The sequence below is a fragment of the Homalodisca vitripennis genome, chromosome 4, assembly GCF_021130785.1.
Source record: "Homalodisca vitripennis isolate AUS2020 chromosome 4, UT_GWSS_2.1, whole genome shotgun sequence".
Classification (NCBI taxonomy): domain Eukaryota; kingdom Metazoa; phylum Arthropoda; class Insecta; order Hemiptera; family Cicadellidae; genus Homalodisca; species Homalodisca vitripennis.
This window is the reverse complement of record NC_060210.1, coordinates 79,598,359-79,624,933: the sequence shown is the minus strand read 5'-3', so window position 1 is coordinate 79,624,933 and position 26,575 is coordinate 79,598,359.

The window sequence follows — 26,575 nt, the reverse complement described above, 5'->3', positions numbered from 1 at the left end:
CCTCCAACATGTCCCCACTACTCACAATGCCACCTCGAAAGTAGGGATGTTTCCCTGCCCCACCCTGTACATTTTGGCCAAACCAAAGCTACTAAAGTTTTCTTAGACTTCTTTCTTTAAAATAAAACTTTTAAAGACTACTTTTGCGGTCTTTAATTTCCCTTCAACTACATTTTATAAAAGAAAACTTCAATTCAATTTCGTTTATCTCGATATATAACTAAGAAAATAAAAGTCCTTTTATCCCAAAATAGAAATTTTTGTTACAAAAAACTGGCAGTTAAGAGGCTCGATTTACGTTATTAAACTCAAGATACCTAGATACACTTTATAACAAGTACATTTTTCTGAAGTTAATTAATTGCCTTGTGTCTGAAACAAAGGTGTTTTTATTTTTGCTTGAAGTATAAAGAGGTTTGCTTCTACATGTAATTGTTGTGTTAATAGCTCAGTTAATTGTATTAATACTTTAATCACTGATTTGATTCTGCCTTTGCACTGGACTAATGCTTTAGGTCAAAAACTCTTTGTCAAATGTCAGTTTCGTATAATATGATTAGAGAAGATTTTGTTCTTGGACATGCAACATTATAAACAGAATTGTAATAGTTAAAGTAAAATGAATACATATATAATTTTAAAGGCATAATTTTTCGGTTATTTAAAAAGTGAATAATGCTGCAGAGTTTGATTTGTTGTTCATAAATACTGCATTAGAATTAGAGATTTATATGATGTCCTCTAAGATTAATTTTACATTAAAGCCGTATAATTAAGCTTATACTATACGTGATGAGGTTAAACGTGTTTAAAGATTTATTAGTTTTAAGTGGGATAGAACCGGACTAAGTTTATCACTCTAATGGAACAAGGACTAAGATGGAAATCAATTTGACAATTCCAGACTCTTGATCGATCCTTGATTTTGCCGTTCAGTTTGTTAGTCTGCATAAATTGAACATGTTTTTTTATATTTTAAATATAACAATAATTATAGTTTATGACATCATAGTAGTATTGAGGATTCCAATTTTTGTTAGGTTTTGTTCCTCAGACCCACAACAGCTGCTCACTAACTGATCAAACCACATTTTCAGCAAACGTTAAAAATTCCATTTTTGGAAAATCATCTCGTGTTAGTAAACCAGAAAACATTTTCCCATTACTTGCAAGATCTCTAAATATATCTGGAATTATTATTCTCTCTATATAACTACAATACCAGTATTATAACAGGAAAACAGTTGAAGCGATTGCAAGATATTTGTTTCACATTTAATTTATTTACGTTTTAATAGTTAAATGTTTCAATTAGTTGACTATTTAATCGTTTCAATTTCTCGCGCTTCTTTAATCTATTATTATCAAGTTAATAGAATAATTCTCGTCTCAGTAGAACAAGGTAGGAGAACGCTAGATCACATGACGTGTAACAGACTGCGCTAAGGTTCAATGCAATATTTCAAATCTTAGCTTAAATCATTACTGAGATGTCCTGAGGACAGGCAGAGAAGCAGACATAAATTATGCATAAAAATGTGCATTTTCATGGCAGACAGAGAGAATTTGTTCCTTTATGCTCTAAATATCTCGTACAGATAGACAGACAGACAGCATTAAGCTTAGCTAAAGCTCAGCGAATTCACTTTTATAAGTTAACAGGTTTTTTATTGATTTGTTACTTTTTATAAGATCGGTGTCGAGCTAATTACATAATGCTTAATGGAGTAATATTGTAATGTGTAAACACATTTTTCATAGAAATAAATATTCTTTCAAAATTGTAAATCTAACAAAAAAATTGGTTGCCATTTAATTGTATTCGACCAACATAGAGGTTTATTTAATTAATTTTTCTGGCAATTCATTAACTTGAGGACACGTTTCAATAAGCGTTAAACAACACGATCTAAATAGAGGAATTGTGTTCAGTTTAACAAATCTACTGTTTGCTGAAATATAAACAAATCTTCCCTATGAAGGTGTGACACTTATTAAGTTAAACAGTTAGTTCAAAACAAACTCGGTTTGAAATCATGTAGCTCTATATTGAACGTTTATCACGTGGGTTCCCAATCACAGAAATTGTTGGTATAGTTTTTCTACACCAGTTTTATTTAGTAAAATATGTTTAAAGATGCCCGTCTGTAAAACAACGTTGAGTGCACTGTACTTACACTAACATAAACTTTTATTGTCACTGTTCCGAGTATTCAGAACAATATATAGTTCCATAATTATTGTTTTTGAGCAAAACGCTTAGTAAACCGTACTGAAAATTCTTAGTAAGATCACTTAATACATATTTATCATGCGGTTTTTTCGAAAACGATGTTGATTTCTACGTCTGTGTGTGCACTTTTGAGTATAAATAGACCTGTAAGATTATTCACTAGTAGAATTTACAATTTTCTAAGTTAATTGATTTTAAAATTCTAAGGAAAACAAGGTTTATATATATATATATATAAATTGTTTATGGTATTTATTTGTTAAAATTTTATTTTGGTTATGTCTTTTGTTTTTGGTTTGAGTTCTGTTTATATGTTTTAATTCAGTGTGTTCTGAAGAAGGGTTGTGTCAACTCGAAAATTAAACATGAGCACTGAATTTTTGATTCTGTTTTTGTGTACACTATAAAGTACTTCGAAGAGTATTGAAGCCGATTGGCATTACAGAAGATATATATATATATATATATATATATATATATATATATATATATATATATATATATGTACAAATAATGCATTTATTATCACCTAAATGATAAATGCAGATTACGTAACAGAAGATTTTGTGTTGACTGAGTTCATTATCACTAATTGACTTCTTATTTAAGCTACTTTCACTAATTAAAAGACGGATAAAAGAAGAGTTTAGAGTCGCTTGAAGCCGATTAGGAGTCAATTTTGAAGACCTTTACTACTGACGCCTTTGTCATTTATACACTTTAAAAATTCTGATTTTTACAGAGTCACTTTCTGATAGGATCTGACACCTTTCACACTACAGTTATTAGAAGTACAAAATATGATCTCAACTTAAATGTATTCATAGAATATTCTAGTAGACTTTTTATACATTCAGACATGTTTTTCCAACTTGAAAGTTGAATGCAATACACCAGTTTTACTAGATTAATTATTACGTAGATGATATATACAGAGTCATCACTTGCAGTGGTTAATTTTGTAATAGTTTCAAATATAAAATTTAAACTATAATACAATATTGGCTACTTTGTTACATACTATAAAGTGTGTTATGCTTCTCATTGAGTTTAGCGTATTAAAATCACACTCATAATCATTTTCAGGTATTTTAAACGGTTTCCTATTTCAAATACAGAATTCTATTTTAATAAATATTTCATGCTAATATCGTAAGTAATTGAGTTCTTATTTTTTTGTAGAATGGTATGTAACTATAGAAAAACAAATGTACTATTTCATTTCAACGAGCATTTGTTACAAAACGATCAATAATAAAAGTTGGCAAAATAATCTAGTGGCGTTAATCCGGTGCCAGATAGAGGATTTAGAACGTTGTAATTCAGCAAACTCCCGCTGTGACAATAATGTGTTTGTTGTAGATATCAGAAAAACTGACTCCATGTGATATTGAAATCCACCTTCTACAATGTTGATGAACATCCTGCATATTTTATTGATACATTGAAAAACTGGACTACATAACTATTTTTGTAGTATATTTTCAATATAGCAATTATTTTTCTACTATAACTAAGTATGTTAAATGCAACAGGCATATATCCTTTGACTGCAATTAGCTAGAAGCCATTTCCTCTCTTGTGCCCCAGTTCTAGCTAATGCCCCAGGAAACACGCCGCCTAATGCATGTGCCCTGTACTCCCGCTGCTGGCATCAATACACAATACTATATATAGCTGTATATTGTTCAGACAAAGAGATGGAAAGTGATGTTCTACAAGAAAATGTTACCGGGAAATCGTTTGTAAATTGTTCTCCACATTGAGTGAACACATATTTACGAACGTTATATTATTAATAAACATGTGACTATATAGTACATTGATTACTCTAAGTTTTTATATTCATAACATTTAACTAAATTTAATTTTGTATCGCTATGTTTATATTCAAGATTGTTTTGAAAACAAATGCAATTTATCCATTTATATAAGAAAACATTTAAGTACTTTTAATCTTATGCAGATCAAGCAAAAATATTCATTTTACCAATTCCGTCTTTAAGACCCATCTACATGATTATTTAAATTCTCCACTGTGAACAAACCAAACTGTTAATAGCTAAATTATATGTGATACAGAAATAATATGAGCTTACTCCAAAAAACTTAACTTGATTTATTAACCACTTACAAGTGATGAAACGTTGTAATGTTTTAAGCTTGGCACACGGAGTTGACGGCACGCGGACTTACGTGATTGCAGACGCTACTTGTCTAATATGTGTGTGTAGAGATTTTACCCGTAAAAACCTAGTGTTGCCAAATGGCTACATAAATAATTCCTTGCTGATAGTGTTCATTTCTCTCTATTATTTTGGCTGACGTGGGATGAATCTTATAATTATGTTCAATAAAAAAAAGTATACACAACCATGGACTTTTTGTAGACTATACGGATCGTAACAATTTGTAGCGAAGATCTTAACAATCTAACAGTAATAATGAAAACTTTCAAGTATATAGGTTAATTCCTTCTCGAGTTATCATGCGGGCAGTCAGACAGACAGAAATTAAATATTTTGACATATCTCGAATGATAAACTTCGCCAATTAGAAACTTTCAAATAAGTTAGAGAATATGAAATAAAATCAAATTTTGTTATATAAATATGGTAACTGTGTTTCATCTATTTCAAAACATTTTACATCGCATAACCATACCATAAATATTTTTCAGGGACTAGAATATAAAATTCATGTATCTGAAAGGTTTATAACGTTATGAACAATATCCTTGTTGTTTAATGTTTGTTATTTTCTAACCACAAGCCCACTGAATGCAACGAATTCATTCAACACCAAGAGCATTTAGTAGCAGTATGTGCAAAAGCCCAACTGATCCAACCATTATTCAGAGACGAATTTTGGCACCCAAATAAATGTACCGATGTGACACATTGAAATAACTGCATAGATATAAAGGTTTGTTCACATAATTACGCCAGCCAAACTCATCACACTGGACTTACATATCAAAATGATAAAAGGACTCACATTTCACTCACATTGGGGTGGCACAAATTCAAGATTATTTATTGAGACATTAATGTGAATTAAAGTCCAGTTAGATGTATATATATATATATAATATATATATATATATATATATATATATATATTAATTTTATAATGTACGTCAGTTTAGATTTTGTTATATAATTTTAAATTCTTTCAGATTCTTGATGGATACTCTACTCCACCCCTCGATGTAGGATGATATATTTTACACTAATCTAATAATTTAACTTTTTAGAGTGTGGATTCGTCACAAATCTCACATGTCACATCTCCGTATTGCGATTTCAGCGCACTCCTAACTATCGGGTTAAAATGGCGGTTAAGTTTTTTTTTCTCTGCATTAACGTTTTTAATTAAGATTTTGTGGGAATCAATTCATCTTTGCGTGTAATAAATAACCGGCAATTCTGAAAGATAGATGTATGTCTACAATCATCTTAAAGCAGAGAGTTATTGTGACTACAGCAATTTGTACAGGAATGTCTTGAGATGCCATTACCCGCAGACGGATTAATTGTCAGTCAGATCGAGAGCTATTATGTTCATTGTCTCCTGCGGCTGAGTGATGTATGTCCCTACTGTGCCTTCTTCAGCAACAGTCAAAAACATTTAAACCGTATTGTTATATACATTTTTCTATAACAATTTATTCAGGCTATGTAATGTTTTGTAGTCACGGCCTGTCATTGCTTGAGGATGTGACATTTCTATTCTTACCGCAATTACTTACTCACCTGTTATTAATCACAAATATTCATACAAAACTTACGTGTTAAATTATCCTTATTGGAATGTGCGCTTGGGCAAAGACTATATTATTTTTTTCGATAATAACTATTTCTAGCACTCAAACAGTAATTAATAGATTTTTACTATCGCCCTCAAGTAGTTTTTACAAAGAAGCTAGTACTAAAGAATGACTTGTTAGAAAATGTACATTTTTTATATATTTATATTGATAATAGTTTAAATAGTTAAATCAACAAGAACATAAAAAGAAAATCATCAGAGACACCTAGACTACAAAATAAAGTGTAATATAGATGCAGATTTCAGGTTAAGCTACGGAATTTGACAGTAATCACTAAAATTCTGTTTTTTTTTGTTATTTACTCAAAGATACAACTTAAAACAATCAATAACTTCTAAACCGATTGCAATAAAATTGGAAACGTGTTTACTAGTTTCTTTTTATTTATGAATAAAATTAGTTTTATTTTATTATTACGAGTTTATTTAGGTTTTTTTAATGTCGTGCTAGTCATACAGTATAAGTATATGTCTTTAACTTTGAATTGCTGACATAGCCAAAAACGAGGTTGAATAAACTACAGATGTTTTATGTCTGGTTGATAGTAAGATTGAAACTTGTCAGAAGATTTGTGATTTTACAATCAGAGTAGAAAATAATTTATAACGCATATGTTTATTTTTAAAAGAAACAGTAGTCAGTTGCCGGCCGCGTATCTGAATTTCCGCTGTTAACAAGGGGCTAAATGTTAAATACTTAAAGGATGAAAACTGGTTACTAACAATGAATCTTCTCAAATCAATAAACTTTTTTTCTGTAACCTACATTTTAGTGTCTGAAAGCCAATAAACTAAAAAAATAATGTTAATACTACTTGTTTATCATTTATAATCAGTATGGTTTTTCAGAAGAAACTCTAATTTTATAAAAGTGACCTTCAAATAGTTACACTTTAAATTATTTAACAATTTTCTTAAGTTTATTCCTAACATATTTTTTGTTATTATAAACTTTAATAGGTTTAATTGAAAACATTTTATAGTACCACATAAAATTTTATTAAAAATTAGAATCTGTTCAGGAATCTGTGTGAATATTTATCAAATAAATCACAAAATCTATATTTGGATATCTAACATTTGTGTTACCTTCATGAAGGTTAAGACAAATACAAAATATTGTTATTATAGAATTATTATTGTACGTTGAGACGTTTATTCAAGTCATTCAAACTTTATAGATAAATAAAACCTTTGAAATACAATGGCCTGCTTTAAATTGTTACTTAGAAAGGCAATATAACAATTCATAATAATAGCAAGACAAAATCATCATGGATTAAAATTATAATTGGAGTCATTTCATCGTAAATATGGCATTTAGCGAGCGTACACAAATAATATTGAAAATGCCTGTTTTGATGCCTTAATACTTTCATTATTTTGTTCCTGGATAAGAAAGTTTATTTTCAATAATACCTCTGCATTTCACAAACCATTGTACAACTCATTATGTTTGAAATGCAAGAACTTGTTTAACCAAAATTACATAACTATTTTTGTAGTATATTTTCAATATAGTAATTATTTTTCTACTATAACTAAGTATGTTAAATGCAACAGGCATATATCCTTTGACTGCAATTAGCTAGAAGCCATTGCCTCTCTTGTGCCCCAGTTCTAGCTAATGCCCCAGGAAACACGCCGCCTAATGCATGTGCCCTGTACTCCCGCTGCTGGCATCAATACGCAATACTATATATAGCTGTATATTGTTCAGACAAAGAGATGGAAAGTGATATTCTACAAGAAAATGTTACCGGGAAATCGTTTGTAAATTGTTCTCCACATTGAGTGAACAATTATATTTACGAACGTTATCTTATTAATAAACATGAGACACTAGCAGTGCTCAAACCATGCTGTTATAAAAGTAACTAACTGTGTGTACTACACTATTCTCGAACGTATACAAATAATATTTTCAATGTAACTGCTAAACGTTTCTGATAAGTTTTTGAATCTGTGAGGTGTAACGGGTTGACGGGCGACCAACAATGACAGGTTCAGCTCACTAACTCGGTTAGCTCACAAACTTTGCTCCAGTTTGAGAACTAGTTCAAGTTAGGTGAGTTGCCGTAATTAGAGGAGACAAAGCTGTGCAATATAACAACGCTTTGTTGTACTGTGCCTCTCCACTTGGCTTTAGAACTATATTCTTTATAAGATAGATGCACTTTACCGATTCTGAACAATGTAGCACTCGTGTAGGTCAATATAACAACGCTGTGGTGTATTGTCCCTCTACACTTAGCGTTAGAACCGCATTCTTAATAGAATAGACCACTTAACCAATTCTGACCATAGTAACAGCCATGTAAGGTCAGTACAACGCCACCTATATTACAGTAGGCTTCACTTAAGACTATGTCTCATTTCATACTCGAGATGTCCTGCGGAAAAATGAAGGACAACCGTACATAAAAGATATTTTCATGCCCCATGCAGACAAAAGAGCAATTGCTTACCGAGTGATAGGATTTAATGTAACAAAAAATTCATGTTTAGACATAAACAATCTTTTATCTCAGTGTTTTCTATATATAAATGAATTTCCGCGCATAATTTAAAATCTAGGTCAGTTAATTGTTTAGATAATGTGTGGATGGACAGACAGACAAAAATTAAATTTGTCCAGCTCATCTAGTGATAGGCTTCGCTGACAGCCTATATTTCTGTGCTGCACTGTGGCTCTGCACCTTAGGTTCATAACTAAGTTCACGTTCTGACCTACCTCCTGAGAACGTTTAACGGCTACATCAGGGGTAGGCAATGACCTATACGACTGTTGACGGACCGCGCTGTAGGAAGGTCACAGCAGATGTTGCTCAGGGCTCGATCATCTGACCGGAATTGTGGAACATGCCCTGCGATGGGATTCTGCGAATTGAAATGCCTGACGGGACCTTCTTCATGGGATACGCGGACAACATTGCCACAATCATCGCCGTTAGGATCTTCGACGAGGCACAATGGCTGCTCGACCCAGTCATGACGCATGGGGGATTGACCCCCTCGTCCAGGTCTGGGTGGACCAGGAGGTTATAGAGACGAAGAGTGCTGTGAAGTATATCAGTGTGACCCTTAATATCAAGCTGACGTTCTCGGACCAGATCTCTGGCGCGGCAAACAAGGCGGCGGCTTCTTTAAATTATAAATTAAAAATATCGACGGACCCGTGGCGAGTAAGTAGTGGCTGCTCATGTAGGTTACATACTCTGAGGTCTGCGGGTGCGAAATATTGGCACAAGAGTACTACAGAAAAAAATATTGCATCAGTACAGAGAAAAGGGGCACTCCGGGTCGTGATTACTTACCAAACTGTCTCCGCACCGGCTGTTCTCTTGGTGAGGGGACCACCCCATTCGGCCTACTCGCTTTCGAAAGGAAGGGGTATACGAGGGGAGCGTTGTAGTAACACGCAAAGAGGCTCTAGTACAGTCCATAAAGGACTGGTAGGACGGTGGCTGCTAGAGAGCAGAGGACGCTGGACGGTCAGACTGATTAAGAGACCTATAATAATAATAATAATCTCTTTATTGCACTCTTTTAACAATTTTTACATCGTATCGCAATCGTCAACAGTTTTTATAAGTCCATTTACACGAGATCATCCACACATTCACACAACCTCACACTCACAATTCTTGCAATCATTCAGGTCACAATCGCATTGACCTCAGATCCAGCAATCTCAAATATCCCAGCGGCTTGACATGAATTCATCAACAGAGTAGAAAGCCTTGGACTCCAAAAGGAGCTTGAGACGCGTTTTAAATTGATTTTGATTATTGGAAATTTTGATTTCTTCAGGGAGCCTGTTGATTAATCTGACACCAACTTCTTGCGGTAGATTTTGCGCTAATGTCAATCTGTGTTGATGCGTGCGAAAGTTGTCCCTGCCTCTAGTTTCATATTGATGAACGTCCCCGCCACGAATCAAAGTGCACCTTGATCTGCAGTACACTATCACCTCAAAAATATAGAGGCAAGGCAAAGTCAGCAATCTCAACTCCCCGAAAGATTCCCTACACGACTCTCTATAATTTAAATTTTTAATGATTCTGACAGCTTTTTTCTGGAGTCTAAAGACGCGCTCCATTTTGTTTTTTGCACAACTTCCCCAAAGTCTTATCCCATACGCAAAATGAGCATGGATTAGGCCATAGTAGGCCATTTTTAAAACTTCTGGGGAACAAAATTTTGCTAGATTGCGCAGAGCATATATACCTGAGGTAGCTCTAGCACAGACCCTGTCAACATGATCGCTCCAGGTCAGTCCTTTGTCTAGAATCATTCCCAAAAAGTTTGTGGAGTTATTTTCTTCGAGAAGGTCGTCATCTATAAATACGGCCGGACGCACCACTCGATCATGCTGACGAAGGCCGAAATTTACTACGATTGTTTTTGACTGATTTGTTTTCAGATTCATTTCAGTGAAATACTGAATGCAAGTGTTCAGTTCCATGAATGAGGTGATTTCTAATTCTTCTATTGATTTACTTTTAAAACAAAGAGTCGTGTCATCCGCATATTGAACCAGTTTTCCATGCTGGATAACTGAATTCAATCCGCCGACATAAATTAAAAACAGGAGAGGCCCAAGGATAGAACCCTGAGGAACACCGTGGGCTATTTTAATTTTGTTTGAAATGACGCTCGAAATCTCCACGCACTGATGTCGATCCTTAAGGTAAGAACCGATCCATAAGTGCGGGACACCCCGAATGCCACATTTCTCCAACTGGTGCAACAGTGTCTCGTGGTGCACGCAGTCAAAGGCTTTGGACAAATCGAGAAATATACTAAGCACATGCTCTCGTCTATCCAAACCATCGACAACATTGTCCAAAAGGTTGTTCACAGCGTCAATTGTGGATTTTTTTTTCTAAATCCAAATTGTTCTGGATTCAGAATTTCGAATTCTTCCAGAAAGCTTTCAAGCCTTTCGTAGAAAAGTTTTTCAAAAACTTTACTGAAAACTGGAAGAATTGATATTGGACGGTAATTGCTTGTAAGACAAGGATCGTCCTTTTTGAAAATTGGGGTGATCTTGGCCGTCTTTAAAAGAGATGGAAAACTTCCAGTCTCCCATGAAAAATTGATCAATTTTGTTAGAGGACTCAAAATATGCTTGAAGCATCGTTTGAGTAGCCATACTGACATCCCGTTGGCGTCACCGGTCTTTTTTGATTTCAGTCTCTGTATGACACGTGCTACCTCCTCTTCACACACAGGAGCCAAAGCCATGGACGCAACTGGTCCCCCAGTCTCTTCTCCGTGAGACTGAGGATTCTTAAATGACGAATTCGTAAAAGCAACGGTTGAAAAGTATTTGTTGAACTCGTTTGCCACTTTTAATTTATCTTCAACAATTTCATTATTAATTTGGATTGCAATAGATTTGGAACACTTCTTGGAACCTCCATCTCGAGAAAAGTTATTAATTATTTTCCAAGCCGTTTTGGAAACATTTTCACAGGTACCCAAGGCTCTATTGATGTCATAGGCTTTTGCAGCTCTTATGACCTTCTTATAGATTCTCCGATACCTTCTAAAAAACATTTTTAAATCATAATTTTGAGTATTGGTGAAGATTTTATAGAAGAATTGGAGCCTTTCTCGAGATATAAGAATTCCTTTATTTATCCATGAATTTTGCAGCTTTTTACTGTTTTTTGTTTTCCTGAACGGGCATGCAACATCCAGATAGTGACTGAAGGTGTCACTAAATGACTGATACATGTCATCGACATTTCCACACCCACTTAAAGACTCCCAAGACTCGGTTTTTAAACATCTATTCAGATGGCAAATGTTTTGGGAAGTAATTGCCCTAGTAATTTTATATTTTGGATTTTGATTTTCCAGTTTGCATCCATGAATCACGACTTCCTGCGCAAAGTGATCAGAGATCGCAGAACTTAATACAGAGACTGTTGTGTTAGGAATATTGGTGATAACATTGTCGATGGCAGTACGCGTCGTGGCTGTCACTCGTGTTGGCAAATTCACGGACCAATTTAGATTGAAAGAATTTAGAAGATCGCGAAGCCGCTGGGTAACTGAGAGAATGAAGGAAGCTGGGGAGGTAAATTTCAAGTTTTAAAGCTCTGGGTACCCCTGTGGGAATGCGGAACACGACAACTCCAACCACACATTCTACTTCTGCAAACGGTCGGAAAACGAAAGAAGGGTACTCGAGATTTTACCCTAGGCCAACTCTCAACTACCACAATTGTTCGGAAAATGGTCTCTGGCAGACTTATATTGTCTCTGGCTGTGTAGACAGGGTGCTGAAACCAAGAAGAAATTAGAATAAAGGTAATTCAGCCTCGATCTTTCCCAACCAATAGATTGACATTGTAGGAGCCCTCTGTTGGCTCAAGTAGGGACTTTTATACAGTAATGCGGAAAGCGGTCTCGAAAGGGAGTGATGTCTGGGACCGGTAAGGTTCTAGTGAGCGAAAGTCCCACTCACCAGTGTTCTACGCTGACTGAATTAGCATTTCCCCCCTCGTCACACAAAGAAATTAAAATAGCTATACTCTCGTGGGTCCCTTTAGTTTTACTGTGTTAATTTTTTGTGTACTTTAATTTTAACTATCTTCATTTACTAAAAGTGCTCACTGAAGTTCAAAGTTCTTTTACTATACCTTGTTGTTCAAATATAATCTAAGAATTGTATGCCAGTTTACAAAACTTCCTCCAAAATTGCACAAAGAAGGGCTAGATTTTTTAGTTATCACTCGCTCCAAATATGTCCTCGGAGTTATTTAGGCTAGTTTTGCCCGGCGGATATCTTTAACTTACCTGTTTATTATAATATTATGAATTGGCATTATAGGTGTTTAACAATAAGAGTCTGACCAAAACATTTTAGTCATTCTTATACATAAATTGACTGATGTATAATGCATTGTTAATCTTTATACTCCGTGTACTATAAAACTAAATGATTTCCCATTGGATCCTTCATTTCCAATTAGATCCTTCAATACTGGCGGTAAATGTTTCTGGTGTTCAGATATTTATACTACACAATGACATCTATTTAATAGTTCAGTTTTAAAGAGCGTTATAGATTTTGATTATTATTTTTTGTCATAATTTGGTTTAAAACCATGTGAGATTTTTACTGTCCTCAAATAACTATAACTAGCTAATTTAAAATTTATTACAATAGCTTGTTAGTAAATATAACACCAACTTAATTTACATTTGTTGGATTTATGGCATATTAACTTAGAACTGTAATGAAAACAAAGTAGACCTTTTTAATAAACAATCAAGTTTAATTGGCGTTAATCTTGTTGCATTCGTTAATTATTTTAGATACTCGGCCTACTTTAATAACGCACCCATTCCGGTTCAGTTTATAGTTCTTATCTAAAGTATCTTCTTCTTCAATGTTTAAAAATCTTTAACAGTATTGTGTTAAGCCAGTATTTCTAAGGCCTGCCTCATTAACAACATTTTGATATAATAACATTTTGATATAATACTGAACAACATTTAGTGGTAACATTATATTATCCATTCACTCAAGCATTAACCCTCCAAGTTCGTGGACGATAACAATGAAGCTTAAGCGGGGCTTGTTGCTCGGTAGTGATTAGAGTTTGCAACAATAGACAATACACAGAAATGTGCACTCTTGATAGTGTATTGTTTTATTATAACAAGAAGATTATACTCATTTGGTATTGTACATAAAATAGCAATAATACAAATGATGATACAATACACCAGTAACATTACTTTGCGAAATCTGCAATGGGATCTCTTTCTCAGGTGGGTAACTAACCTAACACAAACTGCAATATTCGTTAAAATAAACAAATCATACCAAAGGTTTGTTGATTGTGTGTGTATGTGCAACAAGTGAAAACGAAAAGTCCATAAGTTAGAAAATCATAATAGACTTAAATCTACACTTAGATCAATCTGTCTGGATTATTGCAGAAAATTAGAAGAATCCGGATAAAATATAATATTAAAGCTGTATGATGTCACTGAGGCTAACGATCACAGTACTCAATCATATTTTCAACGTTATTAACGTGTTCTGGTCGTCTTCCTGAACTGAAATTTAAACGGTTTTAGGTATAAATTACAAATATCTATGTATAAACCAACTAACCTCAAACCAATTCCGTGATTGAACCCAATCAATGATCATTACAGATGGAGCCCTCCAGTGTGTACTAGACTAGAGCCTACACAGCTTGGACACTGACATTTAGAACACTGCTCTTATATCAACAGGTTATAAGTACCTACTAAACACCACGTCAGGCCATGCTGTGTCACGTACTGTACTAGAGCCCACACAGCTTGGACACTAACATTTAGAACACTGCTCTTATATCAACAGGTTATAAGTACCTACTAAACACCACGTCAAGCCACGCTGTGTCACGTACTGTACTAGAGCCTACACAGCTTGGACACTGACATTTAGAACACTGCTCTTATATCAACAGGTTATAAGTACCTACTAAACACCACGACAAGCCACGCTGTGTCACGTACTAGACTAGAGCCTACACAGCTTGGACATTAACATTTAGAACACTGCTCTTGTATCAACAGGTTATAAGTACCTACTAAACACCACGTCAAGCCACGCTGTGTCACGTATTAGACTAGAGCCTACACAGCTTGGACACTGACATTTAGAACACTGCTCTTATATCAACAGGTTATAAGTACCTACTAAACACCACGTCACGCTACAAGATGTTTGGCACGTGATACACTCACCTTTTTTTGGTTAAATTTCAATTATATTACTGTCATAATAAACTTTTACACGTTTACCACATAAAATGATTTTGGATGATTTCGGAAAACTAATCTACTTGTTTTAATGTGTCGCACCTATGTCATACATGTACCTATACAAAATTACAAATTTCAAGTATATAAGTTGTGATAATTAATTATATATTAGGCAGCTTCTATGAATGGAATACTCTACACTCACAAGTATTAAGCCACAACATTGTCGTTTATATGGATCCTCTCATAAATGAAGTGTACATCGTTGGGTCAAAGCTACTAGTAATATAGTAGTAGTAAAATAAGTACTAAGGCATGGAATATACATTTCCAACATAACTAACAACCTGGAATTTATCGCAACATATTACGGTTGTAATTAAATACAAACACTTGAAATAAATGCTGGTCACCGGATAATTTTAACAATTTATACTGTACTTTATTGGAAGTGAATGCCTCTTTCCTAACGCTGGTGTTTGTGGCTAGAATATTTTGTCAGTGGTGAAAGAGAAGCTGTTATAAGATAACGCACATCCATCTCCATGCAGGTGCGAGATAACACTTAGTTGTACTTGTAAATCACCTCCCCCCTAGCTCTTCACCTCCCTGCTCTGCTGATCCGTACAACTGATACGTAGTGTTCAATACCACTACTTAAGAGTTTTAAATGGTATATTTCGATCATTTTTAATAAATCTAGTCTTCAAAACCACCATTGCGTAGAAGACGATAAACTTTCTGACACAAATTGGTGGACGGTACGGACTGAGAAAGGATATAAATGGTTATAGCGTGATAAACACCTTCTCTAGTTACAGTTTGGCATTACATCCAGATGGCATTCCACTTCAGTGTTTGCCAACAAAACTACACATGCCCAAAGGAACTACAAATCTCAAAGTCCTTTGTGAATGGAGACTGCTTGGCATGTGATTCAAATTTCTTAACAAATATCATGGTATTATAATAGTGTGTAGCTAGTTTTCAATTTATCGGGATATAAAAGAAGATGATATTATAAAACATGAATCCAATCGTTAAGTTGATCGTAACTATGAAGTAATAATAATATCATGCGTAAGGGCCATGTTTGTGTCACGCAATTCCAGTTAATAATTTTTTAATAGCGAATATAAAACTAAATTTATGATAGCTGTATCATGAGTTGGAACGAACAAGCCCGTAAGTCACTACTGTACTCCATCCTAAAGATTTGTTCCCACTCTATTGGCTGCTCTGGTTAAACTTGACATTTTAATGCTTATATGAATTCATAGTCCTCCTTATATTTTATTGATTTATACATTTATATAATAATAACTGTACTAGTACTTATTGTTGAGAAATTGAACTTTGTACTCAATCATTAATTTACTTTACCAGTACGTAATTGTGTATCACTCAAGTGCCTGTATACTTTGAAATAGCATTTTAATAATTGTAGATTACTCTTTTATATTATTTATATGATTATTTAGATTACTGCATGTTAAAGTATTAATGGGTAAATGGTGTCACTTCTAAATTAGACTTATTCTTATTTAGGATTTTAGCACTTGGTATGTTAATATTAGATTGGATTTAGAATACTATTGTAGACATCTAGTTTAAAAAAATATGATAGATATATTCCCTACGTCAAAGTTTACTGTAATATTGTGATTTTCATAAACATTTTAGACTTTAGTGTTCTTAATGTAACTTGTGTTATTTTGATTATTTTGTTTTTAATTTTTCAAGTTATTTGTCCTAATTGTAATGTACTAAAACCCTGTGTAGTATTTTTTATTTCATGTATATGAAAATGTACTACTCACTCACACCAATTGCATCGTACAAGTGCTAACTCCAGATAGTTATGCAGACGGTAAATAAACACCAAGTACAATTTGTATAACTTTTAAATGTTGGTGCCTTAGTGAATTTTAATATTGGATGGATATTGATTGCAAGCTATGTCTTTAATTATATTGTTTTGAAATGTATATTTTGTTTGTGTATTAATGCAGTGATGTGAAAGAAGTAAACAGCTGTGAAATATAAGTAAACGTGACTAATCAGGAAATGAGGAAGGATACACAATCTGTCTGAGTGGATGAATCTTGGACTAATCCATATGTTGAGGACTGCCTCAAGGCTGACATGTGTCTCCTGAGATCTGGCCACTTTGCAGTATCGGGACGTTAGTACGTATTAGTTGACACAAGATTGTGGTGGAATTATTTTTAAATCAACAACAACATTTGTAGGTTGTCATAAAATGAACAACCTTTAAATGTTAAAAAGTATAAATGTTTAAAAGTCTGATATTATCCAAAATTACTATAATGCTGTTTATTGTTACTTATCCTAATGCTTTACGTAGTATGCGCTATGTAGGAATGCTTTATATAAAATCCAAACAAAAAATAAATGCAAAGAGAATGTAAGTTAAAAGAGAATAATTAAAAACAATATAAAGGAAGTTATTGAGAAAGGATGGTTTAGATCGAGGTAAAAGTAGAATATTCGGTAACTGTGTCAAACCATTGTTTGTCTTATGACTGTTATCACATTGTGAAATGTGTACCTCCGCGCATGTTCGCTTGTGTCTGTGTGAAATGTAGTTCAAGCAGAAGGCTTAAGAGAATAATACAAACCATTATGAGCAACCGTTTGAATGAATAAAACTGCAAACTAAATTTTGCTCCACATATTTTAATAAGTACTAGTGGTGGGATGAAGTAAAGTCTGCTACAATACAGGTGCATAAACCCAAATGGAATATGAAATCTCCGACTTGGGTATAAAAATCACATATTTATATTGTAACAAGAATAGTTAACCAATAAGAGAGCATTTCTATGAAACCACTGGAACCATTAACCCTTATTGTCGGCCATTAGCCAGAGTAATGGGGCCTGTAGAGGGGCAGTGGCGCGACATAAATTGTGTCTAGACTTGCGTTAGTGTCAACTCGGATAAATTAGGTTAATTATTAGTATATTGTCCACTTACCACAACAGTGCTACCTTGATGTCTGTGTTAATTCAAACAATACCAAAATATATTGCTTAAACAAATATATACCTGAAAAAGGTTTAAGTGGAATTATGTTTCAAATCTTTTTAGCTAGATTATACTTCTTACTTGAATTGGTACTGGCTTCATTTCACTGCACTAATACTCAAATTTAAAATCACTACGTTACTAAAAGTATGGTTACTATCCGAGTTCTGTTCTGTGTACTTAGGACAAGAAACTCAAAAACCCCTCATTTTACTTACTCATAGAAGGACTTTTGTGCTTGCTTCCAGAGTAAAATGTTATTCAGAGTAGATATGGGCAATTTTTTTTGTCAATACATAATCTATATAAATAAGAAGATATCCTTACAGACTGACTCATCAACGCCCAGCAAAACCTACGGAAGATAGAGACATGAATTTTGTACGTAGGTTTATCTTGTGCCCCAAAGGTGCACTAAGGAAGAAATTTTCTCTCAATTGGCTTCTTAAGTTTCCAAACATTGTTATAAGAAATGCAACTCTGCGAGACGTTTTTTTGGAAGAGCCTGTTTAAACGTATTCAAATATGTTCTGTAAACATTACAGTATGATCATAATCACAAGTCTATTTTAATCAAGGGACATTTTTAATTTCTTAACACGTATAGTCTTACAAACATAGAATAGGTTTAAAAGTAACAACATTTCTTATTTCAAACCTTTCTGTAAATCACAGAGTTTTTCGAGATAACACAATCGGTAGATTTAGGAAAATATATTACATTATGTCTTTAGAAACAGAACATAAATAACAATCCTGCGATTCAGGACTTCCCCCTCTAATAAGAATTGTAACATAATATAGTATATCATATGATTAATACGATATTTAGTGACGAATTTCGTTTAAGAACTGTCCTGTTAGAAATCCTCCCCCGTTTATCTCTATAATATCACTATCATTATTTTCTTACGGAAAGTTATAACTGTGGAATGTTCAAAACTATTAATGAGTAACAATTATTGAGAGACAACCCTCCAAGCAGTTGACATTTGTCGGTGGCACTGAGTAATCAAAGAAAATCGAAATCACAGAGTAAACAGTAATAATCAAACGTAGCTTTTGAATGTAGGACAAGAAACTACATTTTGTCCCTTTACCTGAAGAGATAGACATCTTTGACCGACACATGACAAACAAGCTACATACAACACAAATGTGCTGCGTATAAGACGGTTAGAAATAGAACACGGAAGAATCGTACCTCACATGAAAAGGTGGCAAGAGATGGATGAGTTATATTAGGTCAAAAAAATACATTGTACCCAAACAGGCTATGTAAAACAAAGGTGCCACGTGAAACACGCTTACCACGGAGGCATCGCACATCATCTGAGGATGTGGCAAGAGACAGTCATATTTGATCGACACATGAACCTAATATAAGCAATATTAAGCTTATAACAGACATAACGAACCTGTCTGTCTCGTCACTATGGCAGCCGTCAGAACATATTCTAGATTACGGTATAAATCATCAGTGGTTATTAACAGCAAAATTAAGTTTACATCATATGTAATGTATCATATTAGTCTGTCTAGTAATCCGTCATCATGGCAGATGTCGGAATATTATAGATTACTATATAAAGCAATTAGAAGTTACTCGGACAAAAATATTAGGAGTATTACAGACGTAATATATAAACAGTTAAAGGTGAGAATCTTACGAAGCTTGAAAGTGTCTTACAAACAAATATCATTGTCAGAAGCAAATCATTAATTCAGCAATAGTAACCTAGAACGCTTAATAAAAATAAACGTCATGCAGTATTTCAGATGACACGCCACGATATCACAAGAAATGCCGACATCGATTACCCTGTTAGTGTTCCACATGCGCTTGTGCTGGAGTAACGAGTGTTTGTGCTCTTGATTCTTTGCAGTTACAACGCCTGGGTTCATTTTCTCCTGTCTGGACTCCAAATTGTGTTCGAGTACAATTTCTTTTCTTTTCCTATATTATTTTTATTTTATTTTTATTTTTTAGTAGCGGTCCACTACTCCATGGTGTAGGTTTTAAATATATGTATTAATATATTGTCTTCACGCCTGATGATGGGGGTATATTTTGATCCTGGATAAGTAATATTATACATTTTGTAACATATAAACATATAATGATGGAAAATGTCCGAAATAATATTATTTTTTCAAACCTTACATCGTCGTATAAAATGTTTTACACTAAAACAATCAAGTCTGTAAATAGTTTTTGAAATCGTTATGAATGTTTATGACGCTTACTTTTTTCTCGCATCCCAGATGTGAAGGGTGGCATTCTGGGGGAATCCAGTGAATTCCAAAAAGTGTTTCAATAATGCATATATCGTATACTTTGAACCAAGAAACCTTTAAATAAAAACAGAGAGTTTAATTTTCTTTATTTACAAGGAAATAGTTCAGATCCTTTGGAAAATAATCGCAATTATTGATAAAGAGATGACTAAAATCGATAGGACCACAACACTATACATATATATATATATATATATATATATATATATATATATATATATATATATATATATGGAAATATTTTAACAAAAATAAGTCAATTATATAAAAATACCTAAGTATACTTTAAACAAATTTAAAAAGGATGAGAAGTATTCTTAACCCTACAGTAAAATCGTCTTTTTGTAAGATATTTTAGTATTCAAGATTACTTTTCAGGTAACTTATTTTATTAGGGCAAACTATATGACTCATTCCGTGCATAGGCACGCATCAGTATAATACGTGATAAAATAAAATTCAATACTTTAATGTTAATCATATATAAGGTTTAGTTACTACAATTTTTGCTGGACTTGAATATAAAAAGGAATAAAGTTTTTCAGTAAAAGTTAAAATCCAAGTAAGAAGGCAAAATCTTGTACTTTTATATCCAGCAGAGATCCAATTATTGTGTTTTGCGACAGGGACAGACCAAGCTCCTGTCGTATTAACTGTAATAACGATACAGTAAGGAAAATACAGCTTGTTACCCGCTACACCATACGTACCATCTCCTGTTTTGTGTCGGCTTATTGATATTGATTTAGCTGGCAGTCTCGCAGCTAATCATCTCATTGTCACGCCTAGCTGTATTGAAGGTGACTGAAAGAGCCTTGGGTTCAGTTCTGTTGTGATTTTAATATTAAATATTTGTTTATAAAAAAATACGAAATTGATTTAATGAGGGGTATGGATAGGATCACAAAAATGGGTTAGTTCTAATCCTCTCTATTATATATTTTATAGAGGCATTCCGTTACAATATAAAGTTCAAATATTCGATTAAACATAATTCACTTCCAGTAGTGTAGTTAATAACTTATGATAACATTTTTATGATTAATAATTATTATTACTAGTCTACAAATTATTTTATTCTTTTATATCAAAATAAAACTTGTAATAGATATCATAATTTACATAGAGTATTTTTGGTGATTTTCAAAACCCCTAATAAACATCGTTAATGTAAGGTATGGAACATATGTTCACTTTTTTATGATCCTTACAAACAGTATAATAATACAAAACAATATGGTTTCGTGTAAACTTGTAAAGGTTGCAATGAAAATAATTAATAAACATTAATATTCCTATATTAAGAACATTACTGAAACTTCATTTACCAAGTACGTGAAATATCCTCCAACTAAACGTGTAGATAACTAATATGTTTGATAAAACTAACATTTAAACAAAAGGTTTATTTATTTTCCTTAGTATTGTAGATATTTTTATTACTTCTTCAAAATCTTATTCCAAAAACACTTTCGCCTGTTAGGGCGTCATTGAAAACATATGTGAAAATGGAAAAAAACCCAATATACGAAAAAGCAGTTAAAATAAACTTTAAAACTAATGGTAAAAACCAAAAGATTGCAAAATTGTTATCTAGAGACACATGGTTTACTATTTATAATATTTAACTGGATTTCATAATGATGAAAATTCATGCATATCAACCTTTGACTCTCCATGTCACACTGCATGTACAGTATATTCTAGATCCGTCTGAGACAAATCGAAAGAGGTTTTTGAATCACTGTTAGACTCATTCATCTGTAGGAGTTGAATACGCCTGACGCGCATGACATCATTATCTTTCCTCTTCTGGATGATTATCTGTGATCAAGTATCTCCTCTCTTCTCTTGCTATCGTCTATCAGATATTTTCATACACTCACCGGAGAATTTTAGAAATATGAAAATGGAAAGAATTATCTTTATATTACCGAGTCATTCCTAATGCATCATCAACATTAGATATTTTTGAGACTAACAAACCTCAAACCACATGAACCTTTGTCTGCAGTAGGGTGTTGGATTCCTTGCAATTAAAGAGTCTGGTCTTAGTTGAGAGGAATGTGCCTGTCTGATCTAGCGTTTATAACAAGTGGCGATACGTTAAAATGTGACTTGTGAGTTCAATTTTCCTTTTATTTAAATAATATTTATATAAACTACTAACTACACAAAATTTAAAATTATCTACAAGAACCAGTTAAAACCAACAAAATGACATAATCAAAACATTTATAATCAGTGCTTTCGTACCAGTCTTCGCGGTTTCGATGTAGATCAGATAGCGAATGCTCTCGTCCGATAATGGTAGCCTAGCATCTAGAATCCCTGACTACAACCGCCATCTACGAGCTACCAATGCAACTAAGTGAGCAATTAGACAGCACACACGATTGACGGTATTGCGTTAACTGCGATCTTTGATTATATTTCTATACTGTACTTCTGCTAACTTCAGTATAACTAACTAAGGCACGGTCATTGTAGGGTGTAAATAATATAATTATCCCTTTTTGAATAACATTGCATAAAAATATGGGCTCTAATGTAATAGAAACAAGATTTAATTTTTCGAGTATTTTGTCAAAATAACAACTTACTGCATCATACAATATTTACTGTTTGTTATCATTAAATACAGTTTATTTTAATTGGGTAGTGAATATAAAGGGTGGTTTGGCATGGTTTGTGTATAGTTTAGCACTAAAGTAAGCATCCTTAATACATGCGGCAAACTTAAAAGCAAACTTTAGTGAGGTAACTTCAATATAATGTCGTATAATGTGCCTAAGAGTCTGAAAATAACTTTAAATCGCTGATTTACAAAGCTCCCTCGCTTTTTATGCCACCAACTATTATGAACCCAAGTGAGAATCCTTGTAACTTTGCAACGTTCACGACATTTGCGAGCCACCACACCCGAAGTGACCAGCCGTGTGTTGTACATCTATATAAAGGGATTTCATAGATGAGTGATCTCTACCACGAGCAAGATGTTGCCGTCCTTGTAGTAAAATGTGTTCCAGACAAATTGAAACGCTAATTCAGCACGAAAACCTATTCTGTTTTAACAGGTTCTAGATGAAGTAATTTAAAAGAATAAATGATTATCAGTTCTCTAAGAATATCTCTACCGGAATTGAGTTGAAAACGTTCTCCTATTCTGGATTGTCCCAGAACATGAAATCGATGCTCATAATAAGTAAGTAGCACCTGGAGGGGATGAGCCTAATAAATTCGTTTACTCTTAAGATTCAATCTTTGAAATCTTAAATTTGTTATCTCCCAAGTTTAACGGGATTAATTTTCAAGACTATTTTACCCAAAAGCCGTATTTTTGTTAGTCTAGAGAGATTGCATTGGAGTATGTATAGATGTACATGATGGTGGTGAAAAACAAGAAAGTGGGAGAAAGGTCAACTTTCTCTCAGCCCGATAAAAAAATCGCTTCATTATTTAGCATGTACTCTTATCAATGTGGAAAGTGATTCCACGAGCAAATTATTCTTAAGCATTTAGTTCAGTGTGAAAGATTTTAGCTTTCGTCAACACTGAAGATGTATTAGCATTTTCCTCGTTGAAACTTTAAAAAAATACTAAATTTTGTAGTATGTAGTAAAAATCACCCACGCTTTTTTATACCACCAACCCAGGTGGTGGGTTTTTATGAACCCAGGTGAGAACCCTTGTAATTTTGTAACGTTCATCACACTTGCGAGTCACCACACCCATGGTGTTTAATAAAACTATGTAGAACACTTAAAACTTACAACAGTGTCTCTATACAAGTATTTTAAAATATGTTTGGTTTTCAAGTAAAATTTCTAAAAACTAAACAGCATTAGTCTCTGTAAAAATAAAAATACAGCAAAACATCCATAATGAAGCAAAATCCTATTAATGAAGTTAAATTAGCTAAACGTGGATAAGCCAAAACTATGTATGTGCTAAAACTTTCTCTGAATAAATCATATTCGTCAACGTTTTACATCCCTCAGGATTATCAGGGCCCCACAGTTGTAGTCAACACGATAAGATAGTGAGAAGTTACGTGAGAAGGCAATAAAAGCCTTCTCTCTCCACCAGTAACACAGAGACAGCTATCAGACACCCCATTAACCGCCGAACGGACAACATTAAGCTTTGCTGTTACTGGACTGGCATTACCAGCATTTAACATCCATTTACATTTCATCTATTACAGTTTCTCCTTCTGTTGTAAGCCAGCAATTATTTACTCCGGTTCCAAGAACTAAGACAACTTAGATTGATACAATACTTGTGTTATTGTTGTTTAATCAACAATAATACAAGTATTTAATTGCTATTTAGAAAACTTAGTGCCGTATAATAACAATGATGTGTTGTGAAATATGAGTTAAGAGTGTGTTATAAAAGTTTGAGTTGATGCCGAACGCTATAGAAATAAACAATCTGTCCACGCGCAGAGGTTGAGGACTACGAGGATGATGGCGTGGTTGACTTTCCTCGTTGTCTTAATTTAACACCCTTAACTAATATTACTAATCTTAATCTTAATATAATAATCTAAAAATGTTGTAATCTAGTATTCCGTTTAATTATAAGGGACATGCATCGCGTAAGAGGTTTAGCTGGGTATCCATGCCAAAGGTCAAATGTATAGCTGATTTCATTCTTGAGACGTCCTGTGATCAGACAGGTATACCGGAACCATACAGAACAATATTTTTATTTCCCCTGGTTATGTAGAAATGAAGTTTGTACAGCATACCACGGACCATTACTTCATAAATAATGTTAATATGGCTTCGTTTATTTTAGAAGCTTATGATTAGAATCTGTCTGGGTCAAAATCTGGAATGCGATGTATTATTTATTGACGGGAAACCGGTTTAATCCTATAACTGTTACGATAATAGATGGGTATTGTTGTAACTTTACTTTTTTAATTGGTGAAATAAGGGTAAAGCGAGTTCAGTGTAATCCCAATTCCGCACTAAGCTTTGTGAGATAATGTTACTTTTTATCTTTTCAAGAGCACGCCCAGGAACGATCTCAATAAAATGCTGATAAAATAGCTTTCCCGTTTAGAAACACTGTCTTATCTCTCGCCATCAAACTCGACTCTTCGAAAGTTCTCACCTTCAGGAGCACAATCTATGTATTCGTCTCGTAAGGATGTGCTTTTCGCTAAGGAAACACCAGACCATTTACATAAATATTAAATATTGAGAGACTCAACTTCTATAACAACTTTCGGAAATAATGGAGATCAGATTATTTTACGTTATTTATGTTTTTCTGGTATAATACATTATACTGTACTGAACATTCAATATACAATTAGCCGCTGTTACAAGTACTATAAAGTTAAAAAAGTCCCAAATGTTGAAAAAGTTTACTTTTGGATATTTAATATTTCTTTACATTTGTAAGTCTGGATGAATGTTATGATAATAGACGGTGTTAAACATATAACTTAGAATGCCCACGGTGTTATTCATAAACACTTCATAATGTATATTTAACTGTCAACGCAAATTTAACTGTAAGTTAGTATTAGTTGTTGTATTACAGAAATTCCAAAGCATTTCTCAGTTGATTATGATCGTATTTAACACAAATTCCATTATTATTGATTGCTTCCAAGTTCTTGTCAGTATACTCGTATCTCTCGTCAGTATCGTGTACGATATTTTATTACAGGGTGTTGCCGACCACCCGTCCACTATTAAAAGGAGGACTGACCGAAAAATTAAATTAATTTTAACCCACCAAATAAGCTATCGTTTTCTTTTTACGACTTCCTACTAGTTTTAACAGTTTCAAACCTCACCCCTTCCTGACATTAAGGGTCACAGATTTGAATATTGAAAAGTTTAATTTTAAACATAGTTCACTGATATACAGGGTGAGTTTTAAGTCCCTTCCCCCCCTATTTTTTTAAACCGTATAAGTTAGGAGGTTTAAACTCCGTACATATTCGTTAGACCTAAATATCTTGTTTTTCATGGGTTCATTGACTCTCCACCTCCAATGGGGGACGGTCCACGAGGAGTAAGCCGAGATTCTTAAATGTAAGCATAGGTTGATATGCACATCAAATTAAAGGTCTCTGTAATTAGAATACAATGCCGCAAACCGGACCTCAAAAGGTTCATCCTAATGAAAATTACAGGGTGTTAAAATGTACAAAATAGTAATGTGTTATTATCTGCGTTTTATCGCGCAACTTTTTAAAAGTTCATTACAAAACAATTTTTCTATTGCTGTTTATTCTTTAAAAGAAACTTTATTTTGTTGTGTTTAATGATTTTAAGGGATCACTGGAAGTCCGAGATCTAGGAGTTAACTAAAGGATTTAATAAGAAGTCGATCATGTGTTGTGTCGCC